At 44.8% G+C, this 20208-nt stretch overlaps 1 long non-coding RNA gene across 2 annotated transcripts in view; it reads right to left on the reverse strand.

The window, feature by feature from the left end:
- LOC101436016 (uncharacterized) overlaps positions 1 to 20208 on the reverse strand; it is a 104912-nt gene that overhangs the window by 20330 nt on the left and 64374 nt on the right. For both annotated transcript variants that reach the window (XR_011647719.1, XR_011647718.1), the window contains exons 3-4: positions 19139 to 19191; positions 16873 to 16925 (exon numbers count right to left, since the gene is read on the reverse strand). This is a non-coding gene — a long non-coding RNA (uncharacterized lncRNA). The remainder of the gene's footprint in view (positions 1 to 16872; positions 16926 to 19138; positions 19192 to 20208) is intronic.

The following is a 20208-nucleotide window of genomic DNA, read 5'->3' on the forward strand; positions in this document are numbered from 1 at the left end:
ACCACTAGCAGATTTGGTGGTGGTTGTGGGGGTAGTGAAGGTATGTATGTGTGCTTGTGTGTTGGAAGGAAAAGGAATTGTGGGTGTGAAAGAGACAGTGCATGACTATGGGTCCCTGGAAAAGTTTTCCATCTTATTGGGTGGGTAACAACTCTATACCTATGAATTAAAGGTGCCCATGGCATCCCCCAGTGACTGGCACCAGGCAAACTATACTCTCCAGGAGCCAGGGACCTTCTCTTTCTCTCCTTGGCTTTCCCCACTGTACCCAGAACACAGTGGACCAAATTGAACTCACAACACACATCAGCAAATCTTGAATATTTATCCACATACTGAGTTATTTATACAAAAATATATATTTATTCCACAGATATTTTAGAATCTTTATCATTGTATTCCAAACTGACTGATGTGAGTTGATTAATTCAATCCACTCAATATACCTATTGCACACTTACTAGGAACCTTCCCATCTACTGAAATTAGTTACTGAACATCTACTACCTAGCAGGCACTTTGAAAGCAAAACAGAGATGTGTGCTTCTGAAGCTAATAGTCTGTCCAGTGCCAAACAACAGCCCTGAACCTATGACTCAAAGTTAACTTCTTTCCAAATGTACAAAGACTCGGCAGCCCCTGCCTGAAGGGGGAAACGCACAAGACATTTCCAGCTCAAAGTCCTCTCTTGCAGTGCTGGCTTCACACTTGAGGCACAGAGCCTTCATACCTGCAAGGCAAACTTTGAACCAAAGAATGCATCCAGGTTCCAAGCAAGAGAGTTTTGAAGTGCCGCAAAGCCTTCATTGAACTATGGAGCCACCATTTGACTGTGGCCATCAGCAATCATCACCAGTAGCTGGGAGCAAAGGCGATCCAATTTGTTGCCATTCAAGAGCATTAGTTTAGGGAGTGGATGTAGCTCAAGTGGTTGAGTGCCTGCTTCCCATGTACAAGGTCCCAGGTTCTATCCCCAGTACCATCTAAAACCGAAAGAACAAACCAACTTGAGGGAGTCAGTATAGCTCAATGACTGAGCATGTGCTTCCCGTATTTGAGGTTCCTGGTTCAGTTCCCAGCCCCGGTACCTCAAAAAAGAAGTCAACTAGACAAAACAAATACGGAGTAAACTCATGTCAAGCACACCCGAGCATCAAGAAGTAGAAGTGCCCTACCAAAGTCTTCTCGTGGAGCCAGCTGTGACCCACAGCTACCAGACACAGTCACCCAGAGTCTTTCCTTCACTTGTAGAGACAAGCCATCTTTAGGGCAGTGGAAAAGAATGGTCACTCAGTTTATTTGATTACTTGGGAACAATTGGGGGTGGGGCTTGGCTGGTTATAAAATGTTCATGGACTAGTAAATTATTTGTGGGTTGCTTTAATCTGTCTGCAAAGGCACACCCATAGAGAAAGCTATTAAAGATGAGACATAGACCATTCATTCGGGAGGGTTGGCATGAACTTCTTCTCGGAGAAGTTTCACATGTATCTGTAAATCCCCTGAAATTTTATGCGAAATTATATATTTTGGTGTTTGCAGTTTTCTTAGAAAGGGTCTGTAACTTTTCAAATTTTCAAAGCATTTTGCAATTCCAGAGGGTGAGGAACCACAGTAATGGAATATTTTCTTAGGTTTTATGGCACAAGGAACATTTTAAAGTTGCAAAAGACATATATAGTCTTCATTCTAGAACCATCTTAGCGGACACTTGTAAAAGCTCTTTTGTAAGGAACAAAGGAAAGATTATCAGAAAGCACCTATGTAAACAGGTTTTTTTTAAGCAGTCTCACCATCTGAGAATTTTAAAGGAAAAAAAAGCCCAGGTTTGTATTTTTAAGAATTCTTTTTAAGAATCGATCATATAAATGTCCATATGATTTAATGCTGACTTTGGAATTCCAAGTTTATTAAAAGTTTCCTTTTTTTTTTTTTTTTACTTTCTATTTAGTATATCATCCCTATTTTATCCATTACCATGTGGTTTTACAGTTTTCAGGCTCCCATGTATCCTTTTCAAAGAATTTGTGCATTTCACTACATTTAAACAAAATGCCTTTTTTAAAGGCGATACCAGAGATTGAACCCCCAAACTCCTACATGGGAAACAGGTGCTCAAACCACTGAGCTGCACCCACTCCCGAGATATGCCATTTTGATGACATGTAAAATCAGCTGTATTACCTTTTTTTAATTAGAAATGCAAAATAATCCACCATATGCATGTCATATGACCTAGGACAAAAGACAAAACTGAGGCAGTCTAGTAAAATAGGGAATCCATAGATGGAGCTGAAACCTGGCCATCAGCACCCCCGAGATGGCTGCTGGAAGAGCTTGTGAGAACTCCCATTCAGAACGAGATTTCCTCCGCAATCAAGGAGAAGCCCTGGATATTCTCCAAGGGCCATGTCATTGGGCCCTCCTGGGGGATTGTGGGGTGGGGTCATCAATCAAAACGGTAAACAACTGGGACTCCTCTCCATCATTAGCAAAGGGACGGAATCATTAATGGTTTAAAAGGCAAGCACCAAGGAAGCAGACATGACTCAATTGACAGAGCGTCTGCCTACTATCTAGGAGGTCCAGGGTTCGAACACAGGGCCTCCTGGCCCATGAGATGAGCTGGCCTGCACGCAGAGCTGCCATGTGCAAGGAGTGCTGTGCTAGGCAGGGATGGCCTCCATGTAGGGGTGCCGCATGTGCAAGGAGTGCACCCCACAAGGAGAGCCACCCTGCATGAAAAAAGCACAGCCTGCCCAGGAGTGGCACCGCACACACAGAGAGCTGATGCAGCAAGATGACGCAACAAAAAGAGACACAGATTCCCGGTGCCTCCTGACAGGAATGCAAGTGGACACAGAAGAACACACAGTGAATGGACACAGAGAGCAGACAATGGGGGGATAAGGGGAGAGAAATAAACTAAAAAAAATTAAAAAGGCAAGCACCAAAGCAAAAACCACTCTGTTCTTGCCTTCTTCCCCCCGTCTGGATGAGCGCGCAAGTAAACCTGGGCATTTGTAATCTGTAATGGGGACTGTAGTCTGTAAATCCGCCCTCTATATTCCTCTGCAGCCCCTTTCCCTCTACTTGGGACCCTTAATCTGCTGTTATCTCCCATTTCTCTTCCCTCCCTTCCTTAATAAATTACTGGTCTAACTAACCTGGCTTGCACTTAAAATTCATTTTACGTAGACCCCAGAGAAAACCCGGCAACGTAACCGTGCTGAATATATTCCTTAGCTGTAAAATAAGAATGCCACTAACTCCTCGGGGGAATTTTAGACTAAATTGGGGAAGACGAGCACTGGTACCTGGCCCAGGAAATGGCCAGAAAATGTTGTTAGCTGGTTTTTATTTGTAAAGCGGATTGTTTTCCACCTTTTAACCAGGATCTGAGAGAATGCAAGCAGTCTAAGTTTCCCATCTTCGATAAGTTTCAAATGGCAAATTCATCGTGTTGGAGTAGCTGATGTTAGGAACCAAGTCCCCAGTGGGTCTCACTGGTTCTCAGACCGAGAGGCTCCCCAAGGCAAGCAGCTCGTTCCCCTGCCTTCCAAGCTCAGATAGACAGCATTTTATCTCAGAAACCTCTTCAGGTTGCTTAACAACACAGTTTTAGGGAAGTGCTTTGACATTAAGTTCAGACTTCCTCATGTCATCATGACTCTGAATTCCATTTGGACAGAGTAGCTTAACCTGTTTTTCTGCTTTTTCCATTGGCTGCTGGAGAAGCCCTGCCTTTTGTTTGTTATTTCAGGAGTACGTTACATAAGACTTGGGGTGCTGATCTCTCCACAGCTATCAAATTCAGCAAGCTGGATTGATTCCGGGATTTTAGCCCTCACAACAACACATAATTTCATAAAAGATTCGTGAATCCCTTGGTCAGAAACCAGGATGTGAACAGTTGGCCCGAAGCATACTGTAGGTACATTTTATGAACAATGGTCTCCATTCAAGACAGAATTCTGGACTTTTTTTCTAACTCCCTAGGTAGAGCAGCAAAAAGCATGGAATATGCTTGTTTGGGTCTTGTTCTTTCTTTTTTCTCTTCTTCCTCTTCTCAAACACAGTCCTAATCCTCTGCTGCTTCCAGCACCTCTTCTGCCCCTTCCATGTTCTACGAGACAAAACTCAGAAGCAGGTTGTAGCTTCTGTGGAGCTGACCATCGCAGATCTCAAATGGTTTCATCTCGCTTTAACTCGATGAGGTAAAGAACTGGTTCTCTTTCCAAACTCAAATTTCTGATTTCAACTAACCAGCTTTCTTCTTCTTAACAACCAGGGTTGTAAGAATATCTCCTTTTTCTGGGAAGGAAGCTTAGAAACTGAACTCAGAATTTTGAAGCTGGAAGGGGCATTCAGAATGACCTATTCAGTGGTTGCTAATTATTTTGGGCGACACAGAGCCCTCCTCTGACGTTTTGATGAAATCTGGATAGCTGCCCACCAAGTAAAGAATGCATGTAAGCCCATACACATAAAGTTCGCATGTAATTTCAGTGGCTTCACAGACGCCACGGAGTCTATTTGCAGATGGGAGACTGAAAACACTTGACTTAGCAAGGCTCTCTGCATTACGACTAAGGTAGCTGAGCAAGACCCAGAAATGTCGGGGAGACAGAGCCCTACTCGGAAGTTCTAATAGCTGAGGAGAATTCTAGGCCTCTCTCTGTCACCTGCCAACTTCTCTGAACCTGGTTGTTCATCTGTAAAATAAGACTATTGGCCCTGAGCCTCAGCGAAGTTGCAACACCTACTCTCCAGTTCATTGGACTCACCCAGGACAACTAAAAAGGAGGTGAGGATGGACAACCACCACACCAAGAAACAGAGAGAGTCTATGACTGCAAGCAGGAGAGTTCCATCCATCAGCTGTATGGGATCAAAGCCCCCTCTCAATTAGAGGTGGAGTGGGCATCACCACCCCAGAATCCTCAGGATTGGGGAGTAAAATATGGACTAGAGTAGACTTACTGGTATTCTACTATAGACTTATTGTGATTCTAGCAATGGAAGAAATTATATCATTGATGTGGAGGCAGTGGCCACTGGAGGTGCTGAAGTCAGGGAGAGGGAAAAAGAAGTGTAATATGAGGGCATTTTCAGGACTTGGAATTGTCCTGAGTGACATTGCAACGGCAGATACAGGCCATAATATATCCTGCCATAACCTACAGAATTGAGTGGAAGAGATGTAAACTACAGTGTAAACTACAATCCATGCGGTGTGGCAATGCTCCAAAATATGTTCATCAATGGCAATGAATGTACCACACTAATGAAAGAAGTTGTTAATGTGGGGAAGGGTGGGAGGTGTGGGGAGTGGGGCATATGGGAATCCCTTATATATTTTTATGTAACATTTTATGTAATCTAAGTATCTTTTAAAAATAAATTAAATATATATATATATAAAAGACAGTGGACTAAACTGGTTCGAAGGCCATTTATGGCTCTAAATTTGTGTGATTTTGTCCACTTCACACAAATTATTACAGCCAGTCCTCTTCCCTCCGTGTCCACACAGCTGGGGCAGCTTTGTGTGTATTTGAATGGAAAGCATGACTTTTCCCCTTCATTCTCCCTCAACTCTATGAATAGCTATATAGTTTGCATCAGCCCATTAACTGACTTTAGCCAGGTTTTTCCTCTGGAGTACAGAAATAATAGATGCCAGAGTCCCAGAGAGTAATTACAGAACTCTTCAGGTGAAATGAAGACAGCAAGTGAAGAAACTTAGCCAACGCCATCATCAAGAAACTAGACTTGAAGTCATCAATAACGTCCACAGTAAAAGATTAAAAATAACTTCAGTTCCTAAGGCAGTCTTCAATATTTTTGTGGGCTTCGACATCTTAAGAATAAAAGATAGATACAACCCCAGGTATTGGTTCTTCTGAGGGCTACAGAGACCCACAGGTTTTATGGTCATGGCAGATGGCATTCACTGCCATGTCAGTTGGCCCTTCTTTGGAGTTGGTGTTTCTGTGTGATGGAGCTGGACTCAGATGTGATCTCTTTTCACAAGCCTTTCCTGTTACTATACCAGAATTGTAGTTGGTACTGGGGTTTAATATATACCCAGGGGATCTGAATCTCTGGGCTGACCATATGATACCCAGGCCCTGAGCCTCAACAGACTTCAGCTCCTACACTCTGGTTTATTGGACTTACCCCACTCAGCTAACATGGAGGTGAAGAAGGTCAACCACCACACCAGGGAGCCAAGAGTGCCTGCAACTGAAAGCAGGAGGATTGCATCCAGCATCCATGTGGAATCTAAGCCCCCTCTTGACATAGATGTGGAATGGACACAACCAATCCAAGGTCCACAGGATGGAGGAATAGAATATGGATTAGAGTGGACTTACTGATATTCTATTCATGAACTACTGTGATTAGTAATCGAAGAAAATGTGGCATTGGTGTGGAGAAAGTGGCCATGGTGGCTGCTGGGTGTAGGGAATGGGAGGAAGAGATGAGATGTGGAGGTATTTTCAGGACTTGGAGTTGTCCTGGGTGGTGCTACAGGGACAATTACCAGACATTATATGTCCTACCATAGCCCACTGAATGGAACGTGGGAGAGTGTGGGCTATGATATGGACCATTGACCACGAGGTGCAGCGATGCTCAGAGATGTATTCACCAAATGCAATGAATGTCTCATGATGATGGAGGAGAATGTTGCTATGGGGGGAGTAGTGGGGTGAGGGGGGTGGGGGTATATGGGGACCTCATATTTTTTTAATGTAATATTTAAAAAATGAATAAAGAACAAAAATAAATAAATAAAGACAAAAAAAAAAAAAGAACAAAAGAAACAACTAACACAGAGTCAAACACTGGTCACTTCCCTAAAGCCAAAAGTAACTCCTACCTCCAGGGCTGATCCTCTGTGGAGAATCTATGGCATATTGGCATGGTACAAAGATTGTTCTGGAACAACTCTGTGACTATACTAAGAGCAATTGATTGTACACTTTGGATGGATCGTATGGTATGTGAATGGACCGCAGTAAAACTTCTTGAAAGAGAGAAGATTGTTCTGGAGCATATGTGAAAGACTTGCTATCAGCTTTCTATTGAGAGCAGAGCTTTCTAGACTCATGCCCATTCAATGAAAAGCCTAAGATATCTTGATGAAAAAGTCGGCTTTTCATCCTTCCTCTTTCTGAGAGGAAGGCATGGCCAGGTAGCACATCGTGTTGCTGTAGATGAGAGGATTTACAACCCACCTTCCTTAGATGTGTGATCTTTCACCTTAGTTGCCTTCCCAAAATGCTTTAACAAAAATAATAAATTTCTTTCCACTATTTCAAAATAGATTTGGTCACGAAGTCGGCCTCTTTTCTCCCTGCATCGTGGTCCTCCCTCAGACCACTGGGGGCTGATTGCGTACTTTGTTCATAATTTTCCAGCCCTTTGCCTGTTTACCACCTCCTCCACCTTCCTTCCTCTAACCTGCCTTTGGACATTTTCGGGTGCCAAGGTCATTTTAAATGCAGCTAAGTAAAAAGAAGGAACAGCTCTATGATACAAAGAGACGAATCAAAGGAATAAGCTCCCTAACGCTGGGAACGATTGACTTCGGTTGTTAAAAGCAGGCTTCTGAAATGCTTACACATGAGACCACCATTTAAACTCATCCTCTGAAGCAGAGGAAAACCAAAACAGCCAGTTATGCTACTAGTATAAGATCTGATCATAAAGGAGATTGAAATTATTTGACCATAAAAGGACATTTTCAGATTATCTATGGTGTTCTTTTTCTAAAGCAGTTTTGCGATAGATTCACATGCCATACATTCCATCCAAGATGTACCATCAATGGCTTTTAGTATGACCCCAGTTGTGCATTCATCACCACAGTCAATTTTAGAACGTTTGCAGTTCTCAAAAAAAAAAAAACTCGATAGTCCTTAGTGGTCACCTCTCAATCCCAGCCCTACATAACCCTACGTATTAGACTAACCTAATTCTGTCTCTGTAGATTTATTTATATTACATTTTACAGAAATAGAATTATGCCATATGTAGTACTTTGGGCCTGATTCCTTTTACTTAACATGTTTTTTAAATTATGATTAAAAAATTTTTTTTAATTAGAGCAGCTGTAGGTTTTCATAGAAGTCATGTAAAAAATGCAATATCCCCATATACACATCTATTTGTCGACACTTAACATTCGTGTGACCTTTGTTACAAGTGATGAAAAATATTAAAATATTACCATTAACTATAGGCCATAGTTTGCCTTAAGTGTATTTTCCCCATATACCACCCTATTATTAACACCTTGTATGATATTCTTAAAAGGCTTTTTCCCCACCAGCTCAGAACCTTGAGAGTGAGCTGTACTGCTACTGGAAACTCTTCTAACTTGAGATGCCAGGCAGATTATTTTCTGATCCCAACAGGTCTTGTGGACCTGGGCTCTCCCCAAATCAGGAACAGGGCATCCATGGAACAGACTGTGCAAGGAGAGGATGGCAGCAAAAGAGAAAAGAAGGCAAGTGGTGGGGAGGAAAAAGGAATAAAGAATGAGAGGGAGGTGGAAGAGAACAGTAAACAAAGGTATTGCAACCCCAAATACATGGTTCCCTAAGCACAGTCAACATTGTCTGTTTCTTTCACACCTACTCAGCTCTGAACAGCTCTAGCATATTCTCATTAAGCGGTATCTCTAGCCCAAAAAAAAAAAAGTCTCAAATGGAATGCTTAGCTCTCAAAATAAACAAAAACTCCTTATTTGTTTTTGATGACTATCTTTGCCCAATCCCATACAAATCTAGATGACTTGAATGGCTTACTAGGCAACCACCTTCACTCTCTTTCCCAGGGAATCCTCTGGAAGATGCAGACAAAGGCTGTGGGGTTTAAAGAGTATGCCTGGCACAACCTCCAGCCCGCAGGAGAGGCACAATCGAGAACTGTGGGTAACACAACAAAATGATTGCAGTGGTCAAGGGTAAGATCCCGGGACCTCCTCCTGGCTCCTGAGCCTCAGCTGCTCCACCACCCAGGGCCTTCACTGCTGGGTCCAGGGGTTACACTTCTCTCCAATTGCCCTCACTTCTAAGAGCCAGGAGGAGGGTCAGCAAATAGCCAAGGTGCCGTCACAATTTGCCTCTATCCATCTTGTCCATCCCTTCCTGGGGACTACGGCTATCTGGGTGGAGAGAAGAAGCTGCCCGTCTAAAGATCCTTCTTCTCACGCCTTCAGACAGACTGCCACGGCCTCTCCCGATACCTTTCTTGCAGAGGTTCAGAAAATGGACTAAGATCTGGATTGACTTTCCAGATTTCACGTTCTGCTGGTTTGTTTTGCGCCCCTGCAGTCGCTAGACATTTTCATGAGATGATAATATTGGAGAGCTGTAAGGGGGTCAAGTAGACCACCCAGCCCCTCATATCAGAGAGAAGAGCCTTCACAAGGAGAGCAGAGAGCAGGACGCTGGGTGCAGTTGGTGGGCCTGAGTGAGCCCATGGATAGACGGAGTCAAGGAAATAGGCAGCTGTGGTCAAGGGGCCACTGAGATTTGCTATCTCCTAGAGCTTTTTGACCAGCCTGCCAGTCTAGTCTTAAAGAGTCTTCAGGGGCTGAATGGGCTGAAGAGAGTGTCCTTTGCAAGGACAGACGTTTCCCACATCCAGAGCGTCCACTGGGTGACCAAGGGCAATTCCCAGGATCTCCTGGGCCTCGCCTTTTGGGGTTGGGGTAACCCTGCCTTCACTCTCACTCATGTTGCTTTGACCAAGCCTTGGCCTTGTCTTCTCCCCCAAGCAACTGGCCGCCATCTTACACTGACCCAACAGCCCTAAAGTGGGCTGTGCCCCCAAATCCCAGGCCCTGCACCCAGACTCACCTTCTACAGTGTAGCCCATGCCCTTGACTCAGAAGCTGTGCTCCTCCACCCAGCCTTCATCTGGACCCAACCCAGGCACGACAGGCCAAGCCACAACTTTTATTGCTGAATAAACAATCAAGCTCCCCTTTTAAATAGTGATATTTTTGAAACATGCAAACAACATCCAAACCAACCTCAAGAATGAACAAAAGGACATAACCCAGTGGATATGGCTTGTGCTCTGGGCACCCACAGCAGCCATAGAGGAACCATGTTGCCACCCAAGTGTGTCTGTCAATTGACTTCACAGCCTCAGTTTCCTCATAACCAGACTTTCAAAGACAATAGGAATCTTAAAACTTTAAGGCTCAGAAGAGATGTCAGAAAGCGGGACAGTATCTTAGAGTGGGGCTTCTGGGATGTCAAGGTGCTTGTGAAAGGCAGAATCCCAGTGGATCCGCCAGGGGCATAGTTCAAGAGTCTGCATTTCTAACAAGCTCCCGTTTGGAATAGCCTTAGAGGAGATCATGGCTTTAAGTTCTTGCTGTAAAACAGGGCCTGGAATGGTGTTAGAAGCCATTTCTCAAGAAGCGGATTTGGCCCAACTGATAGAGTGTCCACCTACCACATGGAAGGTCCAGGGTTCAAACCCCGGGCCTCCTGACCTGGGTGGTGAGCTGGTCCATGCGCAAGTCTGATGCCACGCAGGGCATAGGGGAGCCCCACGCGCAAGGAGTGCGCCCTATAAGGAGAGCCCCCCAGTGCAAAAGAAAGTGCAGCCTGCCCAGGAGTGGGGCTGCCCACACGGAGAGCTGACACAGCAAGATGATGCAACAAAAAGAGACACAGATTCCCGGTGCTGCTGACAAGAATACAAGCGAACACAGAAGAACACACAGTGAATGGACACAGAGAGCAGACAACTGGGGGGGGGGGGAGGGGAAAGGGAGAGAAAAAAATAAAAAATAGATCTTTAAAAAAAAAAAAGAATCCATTTTTCTTTATTTCTGGAGATAAGGGCCCTTGTGGAAGATGAGGAATGGTTGTCTTAGCACAGGTTGTTATAGAAAGGTTCCCACGTATTTGCAGTTTAGAGACCTCACAGTATCAAGCATGAGCTCTTCAAACTTTTGGACTCATGGTCAAACACATTGAATTTTTTTAAAGATTTTTATTTATTTATTCTGCTCCCATTCGATATTTGCCTTGACTATCTGCTCTCAGTGTCCATTTGCTGTGTGTTCTGTGTCCACTTGATGTATGCTCTCCGTGTCTGTGCATCTTTTCTTTAGTAGGCAGCAGGAAGCGAAGCCGGAACTTCCATGGTGGGCAGGAGCTCAATCGCTTGAGCCACATCTGCTTCCCTGAAATTTTTTAATGACTTTAGGTTACTTATTATTCTTATTATTTTATCATTTTAAAGGGGAACTCAGGTCTTGTGCTCTGGAGTTTCTTCACTTTGACAAGTGTGGAGAAAACGCTGCAGATAAATAAACCTTTCCATTTGGGGCCAGCCCACAGGGTGGTTGAAGAGACGGAGTAGTGGAGAAGATGTTCCCTGGTATGCACCATTCATTATTATATGTTGTGTGGCCTTGGGTGAAGTACTTAACTTTTTTTTTTTTTTAAGATTTATTTATTTATTTATTTATTTTGCTCCCTTACCCCCACCCCCACCCCGGTTGTCTGTTCTCTGTGTCTATTTGTTTTGTCTTGTTTCTTTGTCCGCTTCTGTTGTTGTCAGCAGCACGGGAATCTGTGTCTCTTTTAGTTGCGTCATCTTGTTGTGTCAGCTCTCCGTGTGGGTGGCGCCATTCTTAGTCAGGCTGCACTTTCTTTCACGCTGGGCGGCTCCCCTTACAGGGCACACTCCTTGCACGTGGGGCTCCCCTACACGGGGACACCCCTGCGTGGCAGGGCACTCCCTGCACGCATCAGCACTGCGCATGGGCCAGCTGCACATGGATCAAGGAGGCCCGGGGTTTGAACCGCAGACCTCCCATATGGTAGACGGACGCCCTAACCACTGGACCAAGTCCGTTTCCTACTTGACCTTTTTGTGTTCCAATATTTTGATCTATAAAATGCAGATTTTAGGGGAACCTACCTGAGAGGGTTGCTGGGAAAATTAAAAGAGTCAATACATGTTGTAAAGCACTTAAGAGTGTCTGATTTCGGGACTTGGAGTTGTCCTGAATGATATTGCTGAGACAGATGCTGGACATTATATATCCTGCCATAACCCACTGAATGGACTGGAAGAGAGTGTAAAATACAATGTAAACTGCAATCCATGCTGTGCAGCAGTGCTCTAGAATGTACTCATCAAATGCAATGAATGTGTCACACTAATGAAAGAAGTTGTCGATGTGGGAACAATGGGGGTTGTGGGGAGTGGGGTGTAACATTTTGTGTGATGCATGTAGCTTTAAAAAAAAAAGAATAAACAAATGAAATATAAAATGCAACTTTTTTTTAAAAGTATGAGACCCATGGAAAGCCTTCATCAAACTTTTTTTTAAGATTTATTGATTTCCCTCCCCCCACCCATTGTCTGCTCTCTGTGTTCATTTGCTGTGTGTTCTTCTGTGTCCCCTTGCATTCTTGTTAGCAGCACCAGGAATCTGTGTCTCTTTTTTGTTGCGTCATCTCGCTGTGTCAGCTCTCCATGTGTGCGGTGCCGCTCCTGGGTAGGCTGTGCTTTTTTCATGCAGGGCAGCTCTCCTTGGAGGGTGCACTTCTTGTGCGTGGGGCTCCCCTATGCAGGGGACACCCATGCGTGGCACAGCACTCCTTGCATTCATCAGCAGTATGCATGGGCCAGCTCACTGCAAGGGTCATATGGTAGGTGGTTGAGCCAAATCCACTTCCCATCATCAAACATTAGTTGATATTTCTTTTTTTTTTTTTTTTAAAGATTTATTTATTTATTTAATTTCCCCCCCTCCCCTGGTTGTCTGTTCTTGGTGTCTATTTGCTGCGTCTTGTTTCTTTGTCCGCTTCTGTTGTCTTCAGCGGCACGGGAAGTGTGGGCGGCGCCATTCCTGGGCAGGCTGCTCTTTCTTTTCACGCTGGGCGGCTTTCCTCACGGGTGCACTCCTTGCGCGTGGGGCTCCCCTACGCGGGGGACACCCCTGCGTGGCAGGGCACTCCTTGCGTGCATCAGCACTGCGCATGGCCAGCTCCACACGGGTCAAGGAGGCCCGGGGTTTGAACCGCGGACCTCCCATATGGTAGACGGACGCCCTAACCACTGGGCCAAAGTCCGTTTCCCCTGATGTTTCTATTATTACTTTCTCCCTCCATCTCCTTTATGGGTGTTTGGGAGGGAGATATATATATAAACATATTGGAATGCATCCTCATGGGTTGTAGACTTTTGAGGACGGGGGATTGGTTTTATTCATTTTGGTAATGGTGGTAAGGTCAGGTAGGTGGCAGACAGGAAGAAATGGAATCTAAACAAAAAATACAGTTTAGATGTTAAATGATGACCCACAAAGCCCCAAGTTCCAGGGTACAGCATGACTCTTAGGTCCATTGCAGAGCTGCAGCAGGGGACTCCAGCCCTCCGGATGTAGGGCCCCATGCTAAGACCTGGAGGCTCTCTTCCTGTATTGAGAGCTCAGGTTCCCATGAATCTCTGGGAATAAAAGCGGGCACCCCCAAAGCTGCCTTCCGTTCTGCCTAGAACTGGCCCTGGTTTTATAGGGCAACACAGCCAAGTCCTTCAGGAGCTACAAAAAACAGAAAACTCAAAAAGGGCACGTAACGCCTGTTGGTTGTTCACCTGCAGGGCTCTGTTGCTTTGAGAGCACAGCTGAAGATCACTATGGGAATGCTATGTCCCTTTATCGAAGACTGTAGGTCTTCTAGGAATAGCACGTATCACCCACAACCCCTCTGCCTGATGCTCATGACACTTCCATTCTTTGTCAGGCCCCAATGGCTGGGTCTCCTTGGAGTGCTGATACCACGTAGCCCTGGCTAGGTCTTTCAATGAATAAGTCCTCAGCAAACGTCTGCTGAGTGCAAGAGAGATTGTTCGAGTCACTCAAACATGGACCAATTCACATGTCTTATTATTATTACCATCATTTATTTTCATTAGTTGAACATTTCTCTCTTTTTTTTTAAATTTACTTCTCTCCCCTTCCTTCCACCCCCCCACCCCACCCCGCACTGTCTGCTCTATGTGTCCATTCGCTGTGTGTTCTTTGTCTGCTTGCATTCTTGTCAGCGGCGCTGGGAATGTGTCTCTTTTTGTTGCGTCATCTTGCTGCGTCAGCTCTCCGTGTGTGCAGCGCCACTCCTGGGCAGGCTGTGCTTTCTTCGCGTGGGGCAGCTCTCCTTGCAGGGTGCACTCCTTGCACGTGGGGCTCCCCTATGCAGGGGATACCCCTGTGTGGCAGGGCACTCCTTGCGCACATCAGCACTGCATGTGGGCCAGCTCATCACACGGGTCAGGAGGCCCTGGGTTTGAACCCTGGACCTCCCATGTGGTAGGTGGATGCTCTATCAGTTGAGCCAAATGCACTTTCCTCTTTTTTTTTTTTAATTAACTGATGAAACTCTCCAAATATTTGGCATTGTGTAGACACATCCGCACAGACTGGGAAAGGGAAGCACAGAAAAGCTCATTGCCTTTACACTGGATAATACAATCACCATACCATCGAGACGGGACTCAGTTGAGCAAGGTAAGTCTGCCTCGGCCCATGGCTCCCAGAGGTCTGACATCAACGTGCACCTGAAGGAGACCTGGAGGGTATGGGGATTCCATAGTCAATCCAGAGACTGGCATTTGCTCTCAGGATAGGCCCAGGGTACCTCAACTTATCACAGAGCGACTCCTATGGTTCCAGAACCACCCAATGTAGACCGAGGCTTCTTGGCCCTACCCTGAATTGTTCATTCACTCAGCAAACATCTGTTGAATCATCTACTCTGTGGTTAGTAATATACGATCCTTTCCCTCCATAAATACATCATTTAGGAAGAGACAGAGAGCTTAATAACTACTTTGCAAGGCTGAATGAAAAAGATGCTATAATAAATGTATAGACGGTACATTATTGAGATGCTAGGGAGGGTGTGATTAAATCTGATTGGAAGCTTTAGGCAGGAGCTGGCATTTGAGCTGGTCCTCAAAGGATGCAAATGGGAGAGAAAAGAGAGAAAAATCTAACCCAGATCAAGAGCTATTTGTAATTTGTAAATCCTTGTTGAAACAAATAGCATTTTATCAAAACGATATTTTAAGCAGTGTCCATTAAGAAAGCTGCTCCCATGCTGCACCCATTCATCCAACTCCTACCCCTCCTCACCCTTTGTCACCACCCTTTTATATTAGGTTTGTAATACACTTTATAAAGTTTCTTTATGCAAGTGCAAGCAATTACCAATATATATTCCCAACCTCCCTCCTTTTTATACATATACTCTGCATTTTACTTGTTTGGCATGATATTCTAAGATATTTTCCTATCAGTATATAAAGATCTTTCTTGTTATTTTCCTTTTTTTAAGATTTATTTATTTTCCCCCCCTACCCTCCTCCCACCCTCCTGTTTTTGCTGTCTATGTTGTCATCTCTTCTCATTTTCTCTCCTCTGAGATTCATCAGGATTTGATCCTGGAGACCTCTGATGGGGAGAGAGGTTCCCTGTCAATTGCATCACCTCAGTTCCTGGTCTCTGCTGTGCTTCACCTTGACTCTCCCCTTCCTCTCTCTTTTGATGCGTCATCATCTTGCTGCGTGGCTCACTTGTGTGGGCACTGGCTCACCACGTGGGCACTCGTGCTGGCACTGGCTCACCACGTGGGCACTCATGAGGGCACTGGCTTACCACGTGGGCACTCGCTTGCTGCACAGGCATGCTTTCTCTTCTTTTTCACCCTGAGACCCCAGGAATCAAACCCAGGTCCTCCCCTATGGTAGGTGGAAGCTCTATCATTTGAGCCACTTTGCTTGTTATTTTCTTACAGGGCCATATTACTCAAGCAGCCCCCCATAGTTGGACACCAGAGTTACTTCCAATTGCTACTACAAACTATACCACAAGGAGTGACACTGTACAGATGTCATTTTGCCCATGTGCTGGTATGTCTGATGATTAGATTACCGGAACTGGGATCGCTGGTATGAGGCAATGATAATTGAGACATCAACAATTTTCATATATATGGGAACCTCTTATGTGTTTTTTTTTTTATGTTTTTTAATGTAATGTTCCTTGTGATCTATTAAGTTTCATAAAATAAAAATAACATAAAAAAAAACAATTTTCAATAGACAGTATCGGATTCTCCTCCACAGAGGTTGTACCATTTTGTATTTCCACTGACAAGGGATGAAATTTCCTGTGTTCCACAGCCTCACCAACAAAGTACATTCTCAAACTTTGATTGTTTTGCCTATCTGATAGGCAAGAAATCAGATCTCAATTTAGTTTCACTTGCCATTCTTTTATGAGGAATGACCAATAGCCATTCAAATATGTAGACTTAGAAGAAAAATCACTGGGCCTTTCATTCACTATCCAACTTATTCCATGTTAGAAAAGTCATTAGTAAGACAACACATAGACATTTCCCATTCTCTAACTTCAGGTCCTTTGCTTTCTGATAAAAATCAAACTTGCAAGTATAAGAGGCTCATTTTGAGTTCACAGGGATTTGTCTACTGCATGTTTGATGTTTAGCAGAGTATAGCAGGAAAAGGCTTTACTGAAGCTAAACTAACCTATAGCCAGGTCATCTAGAAAGAACTATCTTTTAGAAGCAACGGGCTAGATATTCTGAGGATTACACCCACAGTGTGTAAGTGAATTGCCCGGCATCTCTCCCGTCATAGCCTGGACCATCTGGAGCTCTTTCCTCTGGAGACGATGTTCTCACAGGTGTCACCAGGAAGCGAAAGGCCGATTCCAGGTGCCCTGAGGATGCTAAAGAGGCTTGTTCATCATTTGTGGAGCTTGGAGCCTTGGTTCCTATGTGCTCGCTGACTTACCTTTCTCAAGGTCAGAGGCTCAGCTTCTTAGGTCTCTTCTTAAATCCATCTCTCTGTCCAGGAGAAAAAGGAGCTGAAGGTCATTGCACAGAGTTAAAGGCAGTTGCTGGGAAGCGGATGCAGCTCAGGGGACTGGGCTCCCACCTACCACATGGGAAGTTGCTAGTTCGGATCCCAGTGCCTCTTAAAGAAGACAGCAAGCTGACACAACAAGGGATGTGGAGAGGAAAAACATAATGAGGGACGTGATAATGAAGTGGCTCAAGCTATTAGACACCTCCCTCTCATGTTAGAGGTCCTGTGTTTGGCTCCCAGTGCCTCCTAAAGAAACAAGGAAGATGAGCAGACTCAGCAAGTGAAAAACAACAAGGGGGTGGGGAGAAATAAATAAATAAAAATAAATCTTAAAAAAAAAAAAAGCAAAGGCAGTTTCTGAGAGGCTGTCATAAATAAATATGTGTTGAATTGAATTGAAAGGGTAGAAATGGGACCTGGCAACAGGAATTAGACCTAAAAGGTAAAGCAGGGTACAGGTGACATGCCCATGTGTTAGGTTACTTGCAGAGCTCCTCCGGTTACTGCAATGTGGACCCATCAACAGTGGTGGAATGTCTAGCTGTGGCTGAGCAGAGAACACTGCAGTAAACTAAAGTCAGGGGGGCTCACCTCTGACTGAGCTGCTGACTTTCTTGTGTTCTGTGGCCACAGCCTGTACCTAGAAAGCGAGCAACCATTTGTGCAAATTCAGGATGTTGCCCACCGACGGAATAACCATGAGCACAGAGCCAATGGCAGGACCCAAATAAATGCTTCTTCAATTAATTACTTAATTACCCACCTAAATGAGGGAACAAGTACCAAGGAATCTTCTCCATCTCTGCAAACTACCCATCATTTCCTTTTCTTGATCCATCTCCGGAACGCTCCCTCCCACCCTGGGATGTATGCACAAAATCCTTCTAGAAAAAAATAACATTCGACTTGAATGACTGGAACAGCCAGTGCACAAACTGCTTGTAGTAGTCAGCCAAAGGGGTGCTGATACAACTCTGTCAGCTTTTATAAAGGATATTTATTTGGGGTAGAAGCCCACAGTTACCAGGCCATAAAGCATAAGTTACTTCCCTCACCAAAGTCTGTTGCCACATGTTGGAGCAAGATGGCGGCTGATGTCCGCCAGGGTTCAGGCTTCTTGGGTTTTTCTCTTCCCAGGGCTTGCTTCTCTGCAGGCTCAGCTGCTCTGCTCGCTCCACAGGGCCAGCTGTAGACCATCAGGCAAATGCCTTATCTCTCTTCCTAGGGCCTCTGTTGTGTCTATTTGAGCCTTCTCGCTGCTCCTCTCTTTGCTTACTTCCTGGCCTCCAGCATTTAAACTCCCATCTCCCTTCTCAGTGGTGTGGTTTCTCTGATGTGGCCCAATCAAAGCCTTAATCAGTATTCAACCGAGTAAAAGTGAACCTTTGGAATCCAATATAATCTTTTTTTTTCCTTTCCCCCTCCCCACCCCACCCCCCCCCGGTTGTCTGCTCTCTGTGTCCATTTGCTGCATGTTCTTCTGTGACCGCTTCTATCCTTATCAGTGGCACCGGGAATCTGTGTTCCTTTTTGTTGCGTCATCTTGTTGTGTCAGCTCTCCTTGTGTGCCGTGCCGTTCTTGGGCAGGCTGCACTTTCTTTCACACTGGGCAGCACTCGTTACAGGGCGCACTCCTTGCGTGTGGGGCTCCCCTACACAGGGGACACCCCTGCGTGGCAGGGCACTCCTTGCGCTCATCAGCACTGCACATGGGCCAGCTCCACACGGGTCAAGGAGGCCCAGGGTTTGAACTGTGGACCTCCCATGTGATAGGCGGACGCCCTAACCACTGGGCCAAGTCCGCTTCCCTCCAGTATAATCTAATATGCCCAGAGGAAAAGACCAGTTCACACACATAAACCAATATCTCTTTTTGGAATTCATAAAGAATGCCAAACTGCTACACTGCTGTTCACCCCCCTTTTGGATATGCAACCTGCAAAGGAGAGGAAGAAATGGTAAAGGCTGAGGCAGACGAGAGAGAGCAACTCTGTGGTAAGATATCTCACAGCCTCCCACCCTCAGCCCCCTCCACTCAGACAACTTCAGCAAGCACAGTTTGAGACTCCACACCATGAAAAGTTTTTCTTTCCCATGTCCCCATCTGAGCTAAATAAAGAAGCAAGATAGTAGAGAGGAAAAGGCACAGACTCAGAAAGATATCAGTTCAAGTGCAAGCTCTGTCACTTACCAGCCATGGGATTGGTGCAGTCACTAAAGACTTCTTTCAAACTATTTCTTCATCTGTAAAATTAAGAAAGTAGATAAAGAATTTTGTATCCAATGGATGTGTCATGATGATGGGAACGAGTGTTGTTGGGGGGGGAGAGGGGGGGTGGGGGGGTGGGGTTGAATGGGACCTCACATATATATTTTTAATGTAATATTATTACAAAGTCAATAAAAAAAAAACTGAAAAAAAAAAAAAAAGAATTTTGTGAAGATTAAATAAAACCATCCATACAAAGAATTTCCCAGTAATTCTATTTTGCAATGAGAACCAATATAATTTACTGATCAATGGATGATGTGGCATGTGGGACAGAGAGTAGTCTGGAATGATACCAGGGTTTTGGTTTTGTTTTTTTAAAGATTTATTTATTTTTATTTATTTCTCCCCCCTTGTTGTTTGTGCTCACTAGCTGCTCTCTGTGTCTGCCCATCTTCCATTTAAGAGGCACCAGGAACCGAAACCTGGACTTCCCATGTGGGAGGTGCCCAATCACTCAAACCACATCTGCTCCCTGCCTATTGTGTCTCTCACAGTGTTTCTTTTTTGCATCATCTTGTTGCATTAGCTCACCAGGTCAGCCCATTGTGTCAGCTTTCTGTCTGTTAGTCTTTTTTCAGAGGCACCACAAACTGAACCTGGGACCTCCCATGTGGTAGGCAGGCACCCAATTGCTTGAGCCACATCTTCCCTATACTGGGGTATTTGACCTAGAATATGGTGTTTGCCATAACTGAGCTGGGACAGGTTTGGTGGGAACAAATCCTGGTTTGGGACCTGTCAATTTTGAGATGTCTATTAGATATCTAACTGGAGATCCCAAGTAGACAAATTTCCTCTGTGAGTCTGGAGTTCAGACACTGAGATAAAGACATGGATTTGAGAACCACTGGCATCAAATGGTTTTCAAAGCTATGAGACCAGAGCTTGGGGGTGGAGGACAGAAAAGGATGGAGCTCTGGGGCATGTCAATGTGAAGAAGTGGTGGATGGGAGGTGGCCCAGGAAAGGAGACTGAGAGGAGCCTAATAA

The sequence above is a fragment of the Dasypus novemcinctus genome, chromosome 28, assembly GCF_030445035.2.
Source record: "Dasypus novemcinctus isolate mDasNov1 chromosome 28, mDasNov1.1.hap2, whole genome shotgun sequence".
In the NCBI taxonomy this organism is placed as follows: Eukaryota; Metazoa; Chordata; class Mammalia; order Cingulata; family Dasypodidae; genus Dasypus; species Dasypus novemcinctus.